The sequence below is a fragment of the Triticum urartu genome, chromosome 4A (genome assembly GCF_056163025.1).
Source record: "Triticum urartu cultivar PI428250 chromosome 4A, HENAU_Tu73, whole genome shotgun sequence".
Lineage (NCBI taxonomy): Eukaryota > Viridiplantae > Streptophyta > Magnoliopsida > Poales > Poaceae > Triticum > Triticum urartu.
In genome coordinates, this window is record NC_141876.1 from 9,186,842 (window position 1) to 9,205,857 (window position 19,016).

Sequence of the window (19,016 nt, forward strand, 5' to 3'; positions counted from 1 at the left end):
AAGAGTACATTGAAAAACCTGAGAAAGCCGAAGAGCCTCATCTTCAGGGACATTAATAGGTACCATCATGGATTTAGCAAAGTTTACTCTGAGACCAGTAGATTCAGCAAAAACCTACAACATATCTCTGAGGGCTACGAGCTGGGCTTCATCCGCAGGGAGTAGCATGATAGTATCATCAGCATACTGGATTATTGGAAAATCCTTGTCATTGCAATCAATCGGCAAGGAGAGAATACCATCAAGCAACATCTTGTTAACAACCGACTGCAACAGGTCTGCTGCCAAAACAAAAAGCAATGGAGAAAAAGGGTCCCCTTGCCTAACCCCACGCTTACACTTAAAGTGGTTGCCGGGGATGCCGTTAAGAAGTACCTGAGAGTCACCAGAGGACAAAATTTCCTTGACCCAACCAATCCATTTAGGGGGAAAACCTTTTTCCATAAGCAGAGCCAGAATGGCCTCATGCTCAACAGTATCAAACGCCTTAGCAAAATCTAATTTTAAGAGGATGATTGGTTTCTTTGATTGCTTGCACTGATAGATGTATTATTGCTTTGGTTTTTTTACTTTGCTCTTTTTATTTTACTTTGCATCTTTATACCAAAAATACCAAAAATATTATCTATCATCTCTATCAGATCTCACTCCCGTAAGTGACCGTGAAGGGATTGACAACCCCTAATCGCGTTGGTTGCGTTGAGCTATTTGTTTTGTGTAGGTATGAGGGACTCGCGCGTAGCCTCCTACTGGATTGATACCTTGGTTCTCAAAAACTGAGGGAAATACTTACTCTACTCTGCTGCATCACCCTTTCCTCTTCAAGGAAATCCAACGCAGTGCTCAAGAGGTAGCAGGAAGATTTCTGGCGCCGTTGCTGGGGAGTCTATGCAAAAGTCAACATACCAAGTACCCATCACAATCCCTTATCTCTCACACTACATTATTTGCCATTTGCCTCTCGTTTTCCTCTCCCCCACTTCACCCTTGCCGTTTTATTCGCCCTCTCTTTTCCGTCTGCCTTCTTCCCGCTTGCTTGTCATTATGGCTAGTCTTATATCTTCTCCGTTTTCTCCCGAGAATGAAGTTCTAAATTTTAAGCAAAGGGAGGGAGAAAATCTAAAAGACGCTTGGTATAGGATTTGCAATGCTCAAAATAGATCTACCAGGAAGCAATCTACTTCAGTTCTTCTCTGCAATTTTTATGTCGGTGCTAATCCTTGGTATAGATATATCCTCGATACCATTACCGGAGGGAATTTCTTGGGTAGCCACACTTTTGACTCTTATAATGCTATGATAGATTTATTTGGCTCACCACCTCTTTTGGTCAATGGAACTATGGTAACTTTGGAGCATGTAATGCAAAGACTTGAAATTATTGAAAATAAAGTTGCTACCGTAGAGTTAATTGAAAATATTGATAAAAAGATCCACAACCAAATTACACAATATGGATCTAAGGTAGGAGTAACTTTGAAAAATATTAAGGAGAAGGAACCCATAGTTAATGAGAGAATAAATCTAGATTCCACAAGAATCGATAAACTTGAGGGTATCATTACCAACTTGGGAACCACTTTTTCTTCTGTAAAGAATACTCCAAGTCCTCCCGCTAAAATTGCCAAGCTTATGTATGTTCCTAAAAATAAGGGTGGATCCTCTAATAAGGAAACTGCAGATCTTAAATCTATAAGTACTCATCCCAATCTTTTTGCTATCATTAAGGAACCATTTGCTACAAATGAATTTTTCGATCTTGTGCCTAAAAGTTTGATAATAACTAGAAAGAAAGAAATTTCTAAGGAAGGTAGATGCCTCATTGAAGAATTTCCTACCAAAGATGGCAATACCTAGATCTATCATTGCTTTTATGCCTAGCTAGGGGCGTTAAACGACAGCGCTTGTTGGGAGGTAACCCAATTTTATTTCTAGTTTTTTTGCTTTTTTCTTCTGTTTGGGAATAAATAATCCATCTACCTTCTGTTTAGATGTGGTTTTATGTTTTAATTAGTGTTTGTGCCAAGTTAAACCTATAGGATCTTCTTGGATGATAGTTATATGATCTTGCTGTAATTTCCAGAAACTTTCTGTTCACGAAAACAATTGTTAAAAATCACCAGAACGTGATAAAATAGTGATTCCAATTGCTGCTGATCAATAAAAAAAATTTCCTAGGTCGTCCTATTTTGGTTGATTTCTTGGTGTTCCAGAAGTTTGCGTTAGTTACAGATTACTACAGACTGTTCTGTTTTTGACAGATTCTATTTTTCGTGTGTTGTTTGCTTATTTTGATGAGTCTATGGCTAGTAAAATAGTTTATAAACCATAGAGAAGTTGGAATACAGTAGGTTTAACACCAATATAAATAAAGAATGAGTTCATTACAGTACCTTGAAGTGGTCTTTTGTTTTCTTTCGTTAACGAAGCTCACGAGATTTCTGTTGAGTTTTGTGTTGTGAAGTTTTCAAGTTTTGGGTGAAATCTTTTGATGGATTATGGAACAAGGAGTGGCAAGAGCCTAAGCTTGGGGATGCCCATGGCACCCCAAAGATAATCCAAGGACACCAAAAATTCAAAGCTTGGGGATACCCTGGAAGGCATCCCCTCTTTCGTCTACTTCCATCGGTAACTTTACTTGGAGCTATATTTTTATTCACCACATGATATGTGTTTTGCTTGGAGCGTCTTGTATGATTTGAGTCTTTGTTTTCTAGTTTACCACAATCATCCTTGCTGTACACACCTTTTGAGAGAGCCATACATGAATTGGAATTTGATAGAATACTCTATGTGCTTCACTTATATCATTTAGAGCACAGTGGTGGATTTGTTTTATAGAAACTATTGATCTCTCATGCTTCACTTAGATTATTTTGAGAGTCTTAAATAGCATGGTAATTTGCTTAAATAATCCTAATATACTTGGCATTCAAGATTTGTAAAACTTTCTTTTGAGTGCGTTGAATACTAAGAAAAGTTTGATGCTTGATAATTATTTTGAGATATGAAGATGGTGATATTAGATTCATGCTAGTTGAGTAGTTGTGAATTTGAGAAATACTTGTGTTAAAGTTTGTGATTCCCATAGCATGCATGTATGGTGAACCGTTATGTGATGAAGTCGGAGCATGATTTATTTATTGATTGTCTTCCTTATGAGTGGCGGTCGGGGACGAGCGATGGTCTTTTCCTATCAATATATCCCCCTAGGAGCATGCTCGTAATACTTTGCTTTGATAACTTCTAGATTTTTGCAATAAGTATATGAGTTCTTCATGACTAATGTTGAGTCCATGGATTATACGCATTTTTCCCATCCTTCCACCATTGCTAGCCTCTCTAATACCGCGCACTTTTCGCCGGTATCATACACCCACCATATACCTTTCTCAAAACAGCCACCATACCTACCTATCATGGCATTTCCATAGCCATTCCGAGATATATTGCCATGCAACTTTCTGTTGGAAATATGCCCTAGAGGCAATAATAAATTAGTTATTATTATATTTCCTTGTTCATGATAATTGTCTTTATTCATGCTATAACTGTATTTTCCGGAAATCGTAATACACGTGTGAATACATAGACCATAATCTGTCCCTAGTAAGCCTCTAGTTGACTAGCTCGTTGATCAATAGATGGTTACGGTTTCCTAAACATGGACATTGGATGTCGTTGATAACGGGATCACATCATTAGGAGAATGATGTGATGGACAAGACCCAATCCTAAGCCTAGCACAAAGATCGTATAGTTCGTATGCTAAAGCTTTTCTAATGTCAAGTATCATTTCCTTAGACCATGAGATTGTGCAACTCCCGGATACCGTAGGAGTGCTTTGGGTGTATCAAACGTCACAACGTAACTGGGTGACTATAAAGGTGCATTACAGGTATCTCCGAAAGTGTCTGTTGGGTTGGCACGAATCGAGACTGGGATTTGTCACTCCGTGTAAGCGGAGAGGTATCTCTGGGCCCACTCGGTAGGACATCATCATATGCTCAATGTGACCAAGGAGTTGATCACGGGATGATGTGTTACGGAACGAGTAAAGAGACTTGCCGGTAACGAGATTGAACAAGGTATAAGGATACCGACGATCGAATCTCGGGCAAGTAACATACCGCTAGACAAAGGGAATTGTATACGGGATTGATTAAGTCCTTGACATCGTGGTTCATCCGATGAGATCATCGTGGAACATGTGGGAGCCATCATGGGTATCCAGATCCCGCTGTTGGTTATTGACCGGAGAACGTCTCGGTCATGTCTGCATGTCTCCCGAACCCGTAGGGTCTACACACTTAAGGTTCGGTGACGCTAGGGTTATAGAGATATTAGTATGCGGTAACCCGAAAGTTGTTCGGAGTCCCGGATGAGATCCCGAACGTCACGAGGAGTTCCGGAATGGTCCGGAGGTAAAGAATTATATATAGGAAGTGCTATTTCGGCCATCGGGACAAGTTTCGAGGTCACCGGTATTGTACCGGGACCACCGGAAGGGTCCCGGGGGCCCACCGGGTGGGGCCACCTGCCCCGGGGGGCCACATGGGCTGTAGGGGTTGTGCCTTGGCCTATATGGGCCAAGGGCACCAGCCCCAAGAGGCCCATGCACCAAGAGAGAAAAAAGGGGGAGAGTCCTACAAGGGGAAGGCACCTCCGAGGTGCCTTGGGGAGGATGGACTCCTCCCCACCCTTGGCCGCACCCTTCCTTGGAGGAAGGGGCAAGGGCTGCGCCTCCCCCTCTCCCTTGGCCCTATATATAGTGGGGAAAAAGGAGGAGCAAACCAATCTAAGGCCTGGCGCCTCCCTCTCCCTCCCGTGACACATGTCCCTCCTCCCGCAGCGCTTAGCGAAGCCTTGTTGGAATCCCGCTACTTCCACCATGCCGTCGTGCTGCTGGATCTCCATCAACCTCTCCCTCCTCCTTGCTGGATCAAGGCATGGGAGACGTCTCCGCTCCATACGTGTGTTGAACGCGGAGGTGCCGTCCGTTCGGCGCTAGGATCATCGTGATTTGAATCACGACGAGTACGACTCCATCAACCCCGTTCTCTTGAACGCTTCCGCGCGCGATCTACAAGGGTATGTAGATCCACTCCTCCCTCGTTGCTAGATGACTCCATAGATAGATCTTGGTGACACGTAGGAAAATTTTGAATTTATGCTACGTTACCCAACAGTGGCATCATGAGCTAGGTCTATTGCGTAGATTCTATGCACGAGTAGAACACAAAGAAGTTGTGGGCGTTGATTTTGTTCAATATGCTTGCCGTTACTAGTCTTATCTTGATTCGGCGGCATCGTGGGATGAAGCGGCCCGGACCGACCTTACACGTACTCTTACGTGAGACTGGTTCCACCGACTGACATGCACTAGATGCATAAGGTGGCTAGCGGGTGTCTGTCTCTCCTACTTTAGTCGGATCGGATTCGATGAAAAGGGTCCTTATGAAGGGTAAATAGCAATTGGCATATCACGTTGTGGTCTTTGCGTAGGTAAGAAACGTTCTTGCTAGAAACCCATAGCAGCCACGTAAAACATGCAAACAACAATTAGAGGACGTCTAACTTGTTTTTGCAGGGTATGCTATGTGATGTGATATATGGCCAAAAGGATGTGATGAATGATATATGTAATGTATGAGATTGATCATGTTCTTGTAATAGATGATCATGGAGCCCCAAAATGGAGATCAAAGGAGCTACATGATATTGGCCATATCATGTCACTATTTGATTGCATGTGATGTTTATCATGTTTATACATCTTATTTGCTTAGAACGACGGTAGTAAATAAGATGATCCCTCATAATAATTTCAAGAAAGTGTTCCCCCTAACTGTGCACCGTTGCTACAGTTCGTCATTTCGAAGCACCACGTGATGATCGGGTGTGATAGATCCTTACGTTCACATACAACGGGTGTAAGACAGATTTACACACGCAATACACTTAGGTTGACTTGACGAGCCTAGCATGTGCATAGACATGGCCTCGGAACACAGAAGACCGAAAGGTCGAGCATGAGTCGTATAGAAGATACGATCAACATGAAGATGTTCACCGACGTTGACTAGTCCGTTTCACGTGATGATCGGACACGGCCTAGTTGACCCGGATCATGTAATCGCTTAGATGACTAGAGGGATGTCTATCTGAGTGGGAGTTCATACGATGAACTTAATTATCCTGAACATAGTCAAAAAGGATTTTGCAAATTATGTCGTATCTCACGCTTTAGTTCTACTGTTTAGTTATGTTCCTAGAGAAAAATTAGTTGAAAGTTGATAGTAGCAATTATGCGGACTAGGTCCGTAAACTGAGGATTGTCCTCATTGCTTCATAGAAGGCTTATGTCCTTAATGCACCGCTCAGTGTGCTGAACCTCGAACGTTGTCTGTGGATGTTGCGAACATCTGACATACACGTTTTGATAACTACATGATAGTTCAGTTAAACGGTTTAGAGTTGAGGCACCAAAGACGGTTTTGTGACGTCACGAAACATATGAGATGTTTTGAGGGCTGAAATTGGAATTACAGGCTCATGCCCACGTCAAGAGGTATAAGACCTCCGACGATTTTTCTAACCTGCAAACTAGGGAGAAAAGCTCAATTGTTGAGCTTGTGCTCAGATTGTCTGAGTACAACAATCGCTTGAATTGAGTGGGAGTTAATCTTCCAAATGAGATAGTGATGTTTCTCCGAAGTCATTACCACCAAGTTGCTAGAGCTTCGTGATGAACTATAATATATCAGGGACATATATGATGATCCTTGAGATATTCGCGATGTTAGACACCACAAAAGTAGAAATCAAGAAGGAGCATCAATTGTTGATGGTTTGTGAAACCTCTAGTTTCAAGAAGGGCAAGGGCTAGAAGGGATACTTCGTGAAACGGCAATTTAGCTGCTGCTCTAGTGAAGAAACCCAAGGTTGAACCCAAACCCGAGACTAAGTGCTTCTGTAATAAGGGGAACAACCACTGGAGCAGAATTACCCTAGATACTTGGTAGATAAGAAGGCTGGCAAGGTCGATAGAAGTATATTGGATATACATTGTGTTGATGTGTACTTTACTAGTACTCCTAGTAGCACCAGGGTATTAGATACCGGTTCGGTTGCTAAGTGTTAGTAACTCGAAATAAAAGCTACGAAATAAACGGAGACTAGCTAAAGGTGAGCTGACGATATGTGTTGGAAGTGTTTCCAATGTTGATATGATCAAGCATCGCACACTCCCTCTACCATCGAGATTGGTGTTTGCGTTGAGCATAGACATGATTGGATTATGTCTATCGCAATACGGTTATTCATTTAAGGAGAATAATGGTTACTCTGTTTATTTGAATAATACCTTCAATGGTTTTACACCTAAAATGAATGGTTTATTGAATCTCGATCGTAGTGATACACATGTTCATGCCAAAAGATAGTAATGATAGTACCACCTACTTGTGGCACAGCCACGTAAGTCATATCGGTATAAAACGCATGAAGAAGCTCCATGTTGATGGATCTTTGGACTCACTCATTTTTGAAAAGTTTGAGACATGTGAACCATGTCTATTGGTGTGTATGCATGAAGAAACTCCATGCAAATGGACCGTTTTGTACTCGCTTGATTTTGAATCACTTGAGACATGCAAATCATACCACATGGGCAAGATGACTGAAAGCCTCGTTTTCAGTAAAATGGAACAAGAAAGCAAATTGTTGGAAGTAATACATTTTGATGTGTGCAGTCCAATGAGTGCTGAGGCATGTAGTGGATATCGTTATGTTCTTTCTTCACAGATGATTTGAGTAGATGTTGAGTACATTTACTTGATGAATCACGAGTCTGAATTATTGAAAGGTTCAAGTAATTTCAGTGTGAAGTTGAAAGATCGTCGTGACAAGAGGATAAAAAAAATCTATGATATGATCATAGAGATGAATATCTGAATTGCGAGTTTGGCACAGAATTTAGACACTGTGGAAATTGTTTCACAACTGATACAGCCTGGAACACCATAGTGTGATGGTGTGTCCGAACATCATAACTGCACCCTATTGGATATGATGCATACCATGATGTCTCTTATCAAATTACCACAATGGTTTATGGGTTAGGCATTAGAGACAACCACATTCACTTTAAAAGGGGCACCACGTAATTCCGATGATATGACACCATATGAACTATGGTTTAGAGAAACCTAAGCTGTCATTTCTTAAAAGTTTGGGGCTGCGACGCTTATGTGAAAAAGTTTCAGGCTGATAAGCTCGAACCCAAAGCGGATAAATGCATCTTCATAGGACACCCAAAACAGTTGGGTATACCTCCTGTCTCAGATCCGAAAGCAATAAGGGATTGTTTCTAGAATCGGGTCCTTTCTCGAGGAAAAGTTTCTCTCGAAACAATTGAGTGGGAGGATGGTGGAGACTTGATGAGGTTATTGAACCGTTACTTCAACTAGTGTATAGCAGGGCACAAAGAGTTGTTCCTGTGGCACCTACACCAATTGAAGTGGAAGCTTATGATATTGATCATGAGACTTCGGATCAAGTCACTCCCAAACCTTGTAGGATGACAAGGATGCGTACTACTTCAGAGTGGTACGTAATCCTGTCTTGGAAGTCATGTTGCTAGACAACGATGAACCTACGAGCTATGGAGAAGCGATGGTGGGCCTGGATTCCGATAAATGGCTCGAGGCCATAAAATCCGAGAGAACCCATGTATGAAAACAAAGTGTAGACTTTGGCAGAACGGCTCGATGGTCGTAAGGCTGTTGAGTACAGATGGATTTTAAAAGGAAGACGGACAATGATGGTAAATGTCACCATTAAGAAAGCTCGACTTGTCGTTAAGATGTTTTCTGACAAGTTCAAGGAGTTGACTACGGTGAGATTTTCTCACTCGTAGCGATGCTAAGAGTCTGTTGGAATTATGTTAGCGATTACTGCATTATTTATGAAATCTTGCAGATAGGATGTCAAAACATTGTTTCCTCGACGATTTTCTTGAGGAAAGGTTGTATGTGATACAACCGGAAGGTTTTGTCAATCCTGAAAGATGCTAATAAGTAAGCAAAGCTCTAGCAATCCTTCTAAGGACTGGAGTAAGCATCTCGGAGTTGGAATGTATGCTTTGATGATGATCAAAGATTTTGGGTGTATACAAAGTTTATGAGAAACTTGTATTTCCAAAGAAGTGAGTGGGAGCACTATAGAATTTCTGATAAGTATATGTTTTAACATATTGTTGATCAGAAATGATGTAGAATTTCTGGAAAGCATATAGGGTTATTTGAAAGGTGTTTTTCAATGTAAAACCTGGATTAAGCTACTTGAACATTGAGCATCAAGATCTATAAGGATAGATCAAAACGCTTAAAAGTACTTTCAAATGAGCACATGCCTTGACGTGATCTTGAAGGTGTTCAAGATGGATCAGTCAAAGAATGAGTTCTTGCCTGAGTTGTAAGGTATGAAGTTAAGACTTAAAGCTCGACCGCGGCAGAATAGAGAGAAAGGACGAAGGTCGTCCCCTATGCTTAAGACATAGGCTCTACAGTATGCTATGCTGTGTACCGCACCTGAAGTGTGCCTTGCCATGAGTCAGTCAAGGGGTACAAGAGTGATCCAAGAATGGATCACGGGACAGCGGTCAAAGTTATCCTTAGTAACTAGTGGACTAAGGAATTTTCTCGATTATGGAGGTGGTAAAAGAGTTCGTCGTAAAGAGTTACGTCGATGCAAGCTTAACACCTATCCGGATAGCTCTGAGTAGAGATACCGGATGCATATAATGGAGCAACAATTTAGAATAGCTCCAAGCAGAACAGTTATTTGGAATAGCTCCAAATAGAGCATGGTAGCTACATCTAGGAGATGACATAGAGATTTGTAAAGCACACACGGATCTGAAAGGTTCGGACCCGTTGACTAAAACCTCTCTCACAAGCAACATGATCAAACCTAGAACTCATTGAGTGTTAATCACATAGTGATGTGAACTAGACTACTGACTCTAGTAAACTCTTGGGTGTTAGTCACATGGCGATGTGACCTGTGAGTGTTAATCACATGGCGATGTGAACTAGATTATTGACTCTAGTGCAAGTGGGAGACTGTTGGAAATATGCCCTAGAGGCAATAATAAATTAGTTATTATTATATTTCCTTGTTCATGATAATTGTCTTTATTCATGCTATAACTGTATTATCCGGAAATCGTAATACACGTGTGAATACATAGACCATAATCTGTCCCTAGTAAGCCTCTAGTTGACTAGCTCGTTGATCAATAGATGGTTACGGTTTCCTAACCATGGACATTGGATGTCGTTGATAACGGGATCACATCATTAGGAGAATGATGTGATGGACAAGACCCAATCCTAAGCCTAGCACAAAGATCGTATAGTTCGTATGCTAAAGCTTTTCTAATGTCAAGTATCATTTCCTTAGACCATGAGATTGTGCAACTCCCGGATACCGTAGGAGTGCTTTGGGTGTATCAAACGTCACAACGTAACTGGGTGACTATAAAGGTGCATTACAGGTATCTCCGAAAGTGTCTGTTGGGTTGGCACGAATCGAGACTGGGATTTGTCACTCCGTGTAAGCGGAGAGGTATCTCTGGGCCCACTCGGTAGGACATCATCATATGCTCAATGTGACCAAGGAGTTGATCACGGGATGATGTGTTACGGAATGAGTAAAGAGACTTGCCGGTAACGAGATTGAACAAGGTATAAGGATACCGACGATCGAATCTCGGGCAAGTAACATACCGCTAGACAAAGGGAATTGTATACGGGATTGATTAAGTCCTTGACATCGTGGTTCATCCGATGAGATCATCGTGGAACATGTGGGAGCCATCATGGGTATCCAGATCCCGCTGTTGGTTATTGACCGGAGAACGTCTCGGTCATGTCTGCATGTCTCCCGAACCCGTAGGGTCTACACACTTAAGGTTCGGTGACGCTAGGGTTATAGAGATATTAGTATGCGGTAACCCGAAAGTTGTTCGGAGTCCCGGATGAGATCCCGGACGTCACGAGGAGTTCCGGAATGGTCCGGAGGTAAAGAATTATATATAGGAAGTGCTATTTCGGCCATCGGGACAAGTTTCGGGGTCACCGGTATTGTACCGGGACCACCGGAAGGGTCCCGGGGGCCCACCGGGTGGGGCCACCTGCCCCGGGGGGCCACATGGGCTGTAGGGGTTGTGCCTTGGCCTATATGGGCCAAGGGCACCAGCCCCAAGAGGCCCATGCGCCAAGAGAGAAAAAAGGGGGAGAGTCCTACAAGGGGAAGGCACCTCCGAGGTGCCTTGGGGAGGATGGACTCCTCCCCACCCTTGGCCGCACCCTTCCTTGGAGGAAGGGGCAAGGGCTGTGCCTCCCCCTCTCCCTTGGCCCTATATATAGTGGGGAAAAAGGAGGAGCAAACCAATCTAAGGCTTGGCGCCTCCCTCTCCCTCCCGTGACACATCTCCCTCCTCCCGCAGCGCTTAGCGAAGCCCTGTTGGAATCCTGCTACTTCCACCATGCCGTCGTGCTGCTGGATCTCCATCAACCTCTCCCTCCTCCTTGCTGGATCAAGGCATGGGAGACGTCTCCGCTCCGTACGTGTGTTGAACGCGGAGGTGCCGTCCGTTCGGCGCTAGGATCATCGGTGATTTGAATCACGACGAGTACGACTCCATCAACCCCGTTCTCTTGAACGCTTCCGCGCGCGATCTACAAGGGTATGTAGATCCACTCCTCCCTCGTTGCTAGATGACTCCATAGATAGATCTTGGTGACACGTAGGAAAATTTTGAATTTATGCTACGTTACCCAACACTTTCCACCGTTCCGTTTATTATGACACGCTCCATCATTGTCATATTGCTAGCATGATCATGTAGTTGACATCGTATTTGTGGCAAAGCCACCATTCATAATTCTTTCATACATGTCACTCTTGATTCATTGCATATCCCGGTACACCGCCGGAGGCATTCATATAGAGTCATCTTTTGTTCGAAGTATCGAGTTGTAAATGTTGAGTTGTAGGAAAAATAAAAGTGTGATGATCATCATTTTTAGAGCATTGTCCCAAGTGAGGAAAGGATGATGGAGACTATGATTCCCCCACAAGTCGGGATGAGACTCCAGACGAAAAAAAAGAGGCCATGAAAAAAAAAGAGAAAAGGCCCAAATAAAAAAATGAAAATGAGAGAAAAAGAGAGAAGGGACAATGTTACTATCCTTTTACCACACTTGTGCTTCAAAGTAGCACCATGATCTTCATGATAGAGAGTCTCTCATTTTGTCACTTTCATATACTAGTGGGAATTTTTCATTATAGAACTTGGCTTGTATATTCCAATGATGGGCTTCCTCAAAATGCCCTAGGTCTTCGTGAGCAAGCGAGTTGGATGCACACCCACTTAGTTTCTTTTGTTGAGCTTTCATATACTTATAGCTCTAGTGCATCCGTTGCATGGCAATCCCTACTCACTCACATTGATATCTATTGATGGGCATCTCCATAGCCCGTTGATACGCCTAGTTGATGTGAGACTATCTTCCCCTCTTTTTGTCTTCTCCACAACCAACATTCTATTCCACATATAGTGCTATATCCATGGCTCACGCTCATGTATTGCGTGAAGATTGAAAAAGTTTTGAGAATGTACAAAGTATGAAACAATTGCTTGGCTTGTCATCGGGGTTGTGCATGATTTAAATACTTTGTGTGGTGAAGATAGAGCATAGCCAGACTATATGATTTTGTAGGGATAACTTTCTTTGGCCATGTTATTCTGAGAAGACATAATTGCTTTGTTAGTATGCTTGAAATATTATTATTTTTATGTCAATATGAACTTTTATCTTGAATCTTTCGGATCTGAATATTCATACCACAATTAAGAAGAATTACATTGAAATTATGCCAAGTAGCACTCCGCATCAAAAATTCTCTTTTATCATTTACCTACTCGAGGACGAGCAGGAATTAAGCTTGGGGATGCCTGATACGTCTCCAACGTATCTATAATTTTTGATTGCTCCATGCTATATTATCTACTGTTTTGGACCATATTGGGCTTTATTTTCCACTTTTATATTACTTTTGGGACTAACCTATTAACCGGAGGCCCAGCCCAGAATTGATGTTTTTTGCCTATTTCAGTGTTTCGGAGAAACAGAATATCAAATGGAGTCCAAACGGAATGAAACCTTCGGGAACGTGATTTTCTCATCAAATAAGACCCAGGAGACTTGGACCCTCCGTCAAGAAAGCCATGAGGCGGTCACGAGGGTGGAGGGCGCCCCCCTAGGGCGCGCCCCCTGCCTCGTGGGCCCCTCGAAGCTCCACCGACGTACTCCTTCCTCCTATATATACCTACGTACCCCCAAACGATCAGATACGGAGCCAAAAACCTAATTCCACCGCCGCAACTTTCTGTATCCACGAAATCCCATCTTGGGGCCTGTTCCGGAGCTCCGCCGGAAGGGGAATCGATCACGGAGGGCTTCTACATCATCATCATAGCCCCTCCGATGGAGTGTGAGTAGTTTACCTCAGACCTTCGGGTCCATATTTAGTAGCTAGATGGCTTCTTCTCTCTTTCTGAATCTCAATACAATGTTCTCCCCCTCTCTCGTGGAGATCTATTCGATGTAATCTTCTTTTTGCGGTGTGTTTGTTGAGACCGATGAATTGTGGGTTTATGATCAAGATTATCTATGAACAATATTTGAATCTTCTATGAATTCTTTTATGTATGATTGGTTATCTTTGCAAGTCTCTTCGAATTATCAGTTTGGTTTGGCCTACTAGATTGGTTTTTCTTGCAATGGGAGAAGTGCTTAGCTTTGGGTTCAATCTTGCGGTGTCCTTTCCCAGTGACAGTAGGGGCAGCAAGACACATATTGTATTGTTGCCATCGAGGATAACAAGATGGGTTTTTTATCATATTGCATGAATTTATCCTTCTACATCATGTCATCTTGCTTAAGGCATTACTCTGTTTTCTTGAACTTAATACTCTAGATGCATGCTGGATAGCGGTCGATGAGTGGAGTAATAGTAGTAGATGCAGGCAGGAGTCGGTCTACTTGTCTCGGACGTGATGCCTATATACATGATCATGCCTAGATACTATCATAACTATGCTCAATTCTGTCAATTGCTCAACAGTAATTTGTTCACCCACCGTAGAATACTTATGCTTTTGAGAGAAGCCACTAGTGAAATCTATGGCCCCCGGGTCTATTCTCATCATATCAATCTTCCATCACTTTATTATTGCTTTGGTTTTTTTTACTTTGCTCTTTTTATTTTACTTTGCATCTTTATACCAAAAATATTATCTATCATCTCTACCAGATCTCACTCCCGTAAGTGACCGTGAAGGGATTGACAACCCCTAATCGCGTTGGTTGCGTTGAGCTATTTGTTTTGTATAGGTACAAGGGACTCCTGCGTAGCCTCCTACTGGATTGATACCTTGGTTCTCAAAAACTGAGGGAAATACTTACTCTACTCTGTTGCATCACCCTTTCCTCTTCAAGGAAATCCAACGCAGTGCTCAAGAGGTAGCAGAGGGGGGCACCGCACATGGCTAAAAGATCAAACGATCAATTTTTGTCTCTAGGGTGCCCTCCTGCCCCCGTATATAAAGGAGCAAGGGGGGAGGTGCGACCGGCCTAGAGGGGGCGTGCCAGGAGGAGTCCTACTCCTACCAGGAGTAGGACTCCCTCCCTTTTCCTTGTTGGACTAGGAGTGGAGGGGGAAAGAGGAGGGAGAGATGAAGGAAAGGGGGGGGGGGGCGCCGCCCCCCTCTCCTTGTCCTATTCGGACTAGGGGGGAGGGGCGCGCGGTCCTGCCCTGGCCGCCTCTCCTCTTCTTCACAAGGCCCACTATGGCCCATTAAGCTCCCGGGGGGTTCCGGTAACCTCCCGGTACTCCGATAAAAATCCCGATTTCACCCGGAACACTTCCGACATCCAAACATATGCTTCCAATATATCAATCTTCATGTCTCGACCATTTTGAGACTCCTCGTCATGTCCGTGATCACATCCGGGACTCCGAACAACCTTCGGTACATCAAAACATATAAACTCATAATATTACTGTCATCGAAACGTTAAGCGTGCGGACCCTACGGGTTCGAGAACTATGTAGACATGACCGAGACACGTCTCCGGTCAATAACCAGTAGCGGAACCTGGATGCTCATATTGGCTCCCACATATTCTACGAAGATCTTTATCGGTCAGACCGCATAGCAACATACGTTGTTCCCTTTGTCATCGGTATGTTACTTGCTCGAGATTCGATCGTCGGTATCTCAATACCTAGTTCAATCTCGTTACCGGCAAGTCTCTTTACTCGTTCCGTAGTGCATCATCCCGCAACTAACTCATTAGTTGCAATGCTTGCAAGGCTTAAGTGATGTGCATTACTGAGAGGGCCCAGAGATACCTCTCCGACGATCGGAGTGACAAATCCTAATCTTGAAATACGCCAACCCAACACGTACCTTTGGAGACACCTGTACAGCACCTTTATAATCACCCAATTACATTGTGACGTTTGGTAGCACACAAAGTGTTCCTCCGGTAAACGGGAGTTGCATAATCTCATAGTCATAGGAACATGTACAAGTCATGAAGAAAGCAATAGCAACATACTAAACGATCGAGTGTTAAGCTAACAGAATGGGTCAAGTCAATCACATCATTCTCCTAATGATGTGATCCCGTTAATCAAATGACAACCCATGTCAATGGCTAGGAAACTTAACCATCTTTGATCAAGGAGCTAGTCAAGTAAAGGCATACTAGTGACACTCTGTTTGTCTATGTATTCACACATGTATTATGTTTCCGGTTAATACAATTCTAACATGAATAATAAACATTTATCATGATATAAGAAAATAAATAATAACTTTATTATTGCCTCTAGGGCATATTTTCTTCAATTGCATCTCCGGAATAATGGTATTGTGCTCTGCTTGCTCCTGTTGACCATAACAAATTCCGTATGCGGCTCTCCTCATCAGGTTGTACTCTGTAGTAGAGCCCAGAATCCTTTGCTCCCAACTCAGCAAAAACATCCATTGTCTTATTCACATCATCGTCTGCTTGTTCTCGACTAATGCTCTTTTGATGAATGGTACGTTGGTCATTGAACCAAAGAAACTACCAATTATATTGTAGACCTTGCCAACACTAATATCATTTTTCACGGAGTTGCTTCACAACGTCACGGGTGTATATATCAATATGCCTGTGCGAAGGCTAGTAAACTTTCTCCCCATATTTTTCTGTTAGTGAATGGTTATGCGCTGGTCTGTACTCGCTTCTGTACCAGCCATTGTCATTTGATCGAAGCAATCGTATCATTGCGGGGCACCTGCATTGGCATGTCCGTGTGTTACTCTTCTTTGGGATTCCCTGTAACCAGCACAACAAACACGAGTGTGTCAATATGTAACTTTCACATGTCTGTCTAAAGCTAGGTTGGGATATGTGATATTGAACTGAAATGAGTACCCCGAGTGAATCAAAGTTGCTTCCTACAGCAGGAATTATGACTGTCTCCGTTTTCTTTTCTGCATATCTGCTCAATGTTTTCTCCAGGGCACTCATTCTGCCAGCACACGGGGGCGTTCATCAGGTGCACACCAACAAGCATTCTGCATTATTCAGAATCACGTAATTCAGAATTGTGTTTGAGCAGGTTCAGGAAGTACATTGTATCAACATTTGCGTGCAGCGTGTATTGTCTACTGGGAAGATAACCAATTATCATATTTGATGAGATTGAGAAGAGCTAATTTATGTCACTCACATTTAAGTTTTTCTGGAATTACAAGTGCGCTATACCTTTTCGTCCAGCCAGGATCTTGAGGGTCGTCTTTGCCTGTGGAATGCTCTGAATTTGGCGCGGATAGGGTCATTCCATCGCAGGCGCTGTTCAACTCTAGTTCTAATGTCTCCGAAGCATCGCCGGCATCACCAATGCTTGACTCAGCGGCCATACATAGGAGTTTGGCTTGCTTCGCCGGCCACCAACGATTCTGCGGCGGCGAGATCTGGCAGGGGAAATCTACGGAAAATAAACCAGTACGCGATTGAGATGCGAGTCTAGTTACAGCGGCTACTACCGGGAACAAAATTTGGGGGCCGCAAGACATACCTGTCAACCGGATCCGAGAGGAACTCGAATGCGTCGTCTCCTACGTCCGCCATCGCCATAGCCATGAGGTTCTTGCCTTATGCGGCGCACGAAGGGGGAGGATAAATTGCTTATTTCGCAACAAAAAAAAGATAGATAAATTGCTCTCAGTGTCGGGCACGACGTTTGCGTAACGGGCCGCAAGCGACTGTCGTCATCCTATACCGTGACAGGCCATCTGTACCCCTGAGACAGCATAATCGTGGACCACTACTGACCTGTTAGTTTACACGGCACCGTCTGCGTACGCCACTGTTTTCACGGACGTAGGCGACCTCTGTCCCTACGATCGCATTCATTAAAGCACACAACGCGTCGTCCAACAATTCGGCCACGAACCAGGAGCACGCGAGCCCGTCCAGGCCATCGCCATCGCCGCTGTCACTGAAACTGTGCATACTGAAACTGAAAATGATCAGATGGAGTACAAAACCATTTGAAAATGATCAAGATGATCGAAATGATCAAATGGAGTACTCCTTTTCAGTTAATGTAGAGTACTTACAGTAATTATTTTTAATTGTCACTCCTACAAGCATCTCTTTCTCTTCTCTTTCTGGCTTATCACTCCATACAATTTAAATGATCATTCAAGTTCGAGTGAAGTCTGTTTTAAACCTTGAATTCGTACGGCTCGTCGGAACCAAGCCCTAACCTTTCAATCTCTGAAGTTGGTATCCTATACTGTACTCACCGATCCCGATCTATCTTCACCTTGAACATGTTTGACACACTAGGAAAAAAGATGATCCTGGCCGGGATTAATCTGTACTCCCACTTACAACACTGGCCCACGTGTCAATTCCATTCTCCACCCTATCCCCTCTCTCTCTCCTAAGATGGTGGAACACGCAGCCGCAGAACGGCGGAGGCGTTGGTCGGCGGTGAAATTCTTGAGGCAGACGGACCAGTTGAAGTGCCGCCCCTTTGTGCTGGAGCTGGACAGCTCGCTGTACGAGAACGCCTGCAGCAACCCGTCGATGGTCGCGCCCAGGTCTGTGCCGTCCCGTGGAACAACCGTTACAGCTCTCGTGGTGCTCCACGGCCTCCGGTCCGCCCTGGCATTCGCGGGTGCTGCTTCTCCCCTACAAGCTGGCGCGCGTGCTGCTGACGGCGAAGAGAAGGCTGGGCACGAGTCGTGCTGGGTTTGGCCGAGCGCCGCAGGTGCTGCTCGCTGGCATCCTCCTAGCGGAGGAGAAGATGGCAATGAAGACCTAGAGCTTCTCCTCACCAAGCAACAATCACGGCGACTGGCCAGGACGGATGGATGAAGGACAAGCACACGAACATCCTGCGTGCTTAGGCCAACTCCAACGCGCGGCGTCATCCTGTCCACCCGCGTCCGTTTGGGGGTAAATGGACAAAACATGCCTCCCAACAAGCGGCGTTCGACCCATTTCAGGCCCAAAGTTTGCAGCAGAACGGACACGCGCGGACGCGAGCGGCGCATGCCCTTGTCCTGCCCTGGCCCGCCCGTCGGTGAGACAGACCCCCCTTTCTCTTCCTCTACCTCCCTCCGCGCCCCTGCCATCGCCATCGCCGCCGCCACCACCACCCCCGGCCGCGTCGTCTTCCACCAGGGCCGTCCAAACCACCACTGTGCCATGCCATACTATCTCCGCGTCGGCCTACCGGAAAGCATTTGGCCGGCGTTCTCTGTGTCGCCGGTGGGAGACAAACTACGGCCGTCGTCGTCGCGCGTCGCCCCCAACCTCTTCCGGCCGGCCGTTCGGTCACGCAGGGCACCCTCCACCATCACCGACCCC

At 44.3% G+C, this 19,016-nt stretch overlaps 1 long non-coding RNA gene across 1 annotated transcript; it reads right to left on the reverse strand.

Moving 5' to 3' along the window:
- Positions 1-15,663: 15,663 nt before the first annotated feature.
- Positions 15,664-17,375, reverse strand: LOC125527126 (uncharacterized). Its single transcript, XR_007291976.2, has 4 exons — positions 17,212-17,375; positions 16,899-17,121; positions 16,566-16,708; positions 15,664-16,466 (listed from the first exon to the last, which is right to left on the reverse strand). It is a non-coding gene; the product is annotated as an uncharacterized LOC125527126 (long non-coding RNA).
- Positions 17,376-19,016: the final 1,641 nt, after the last annotated feature.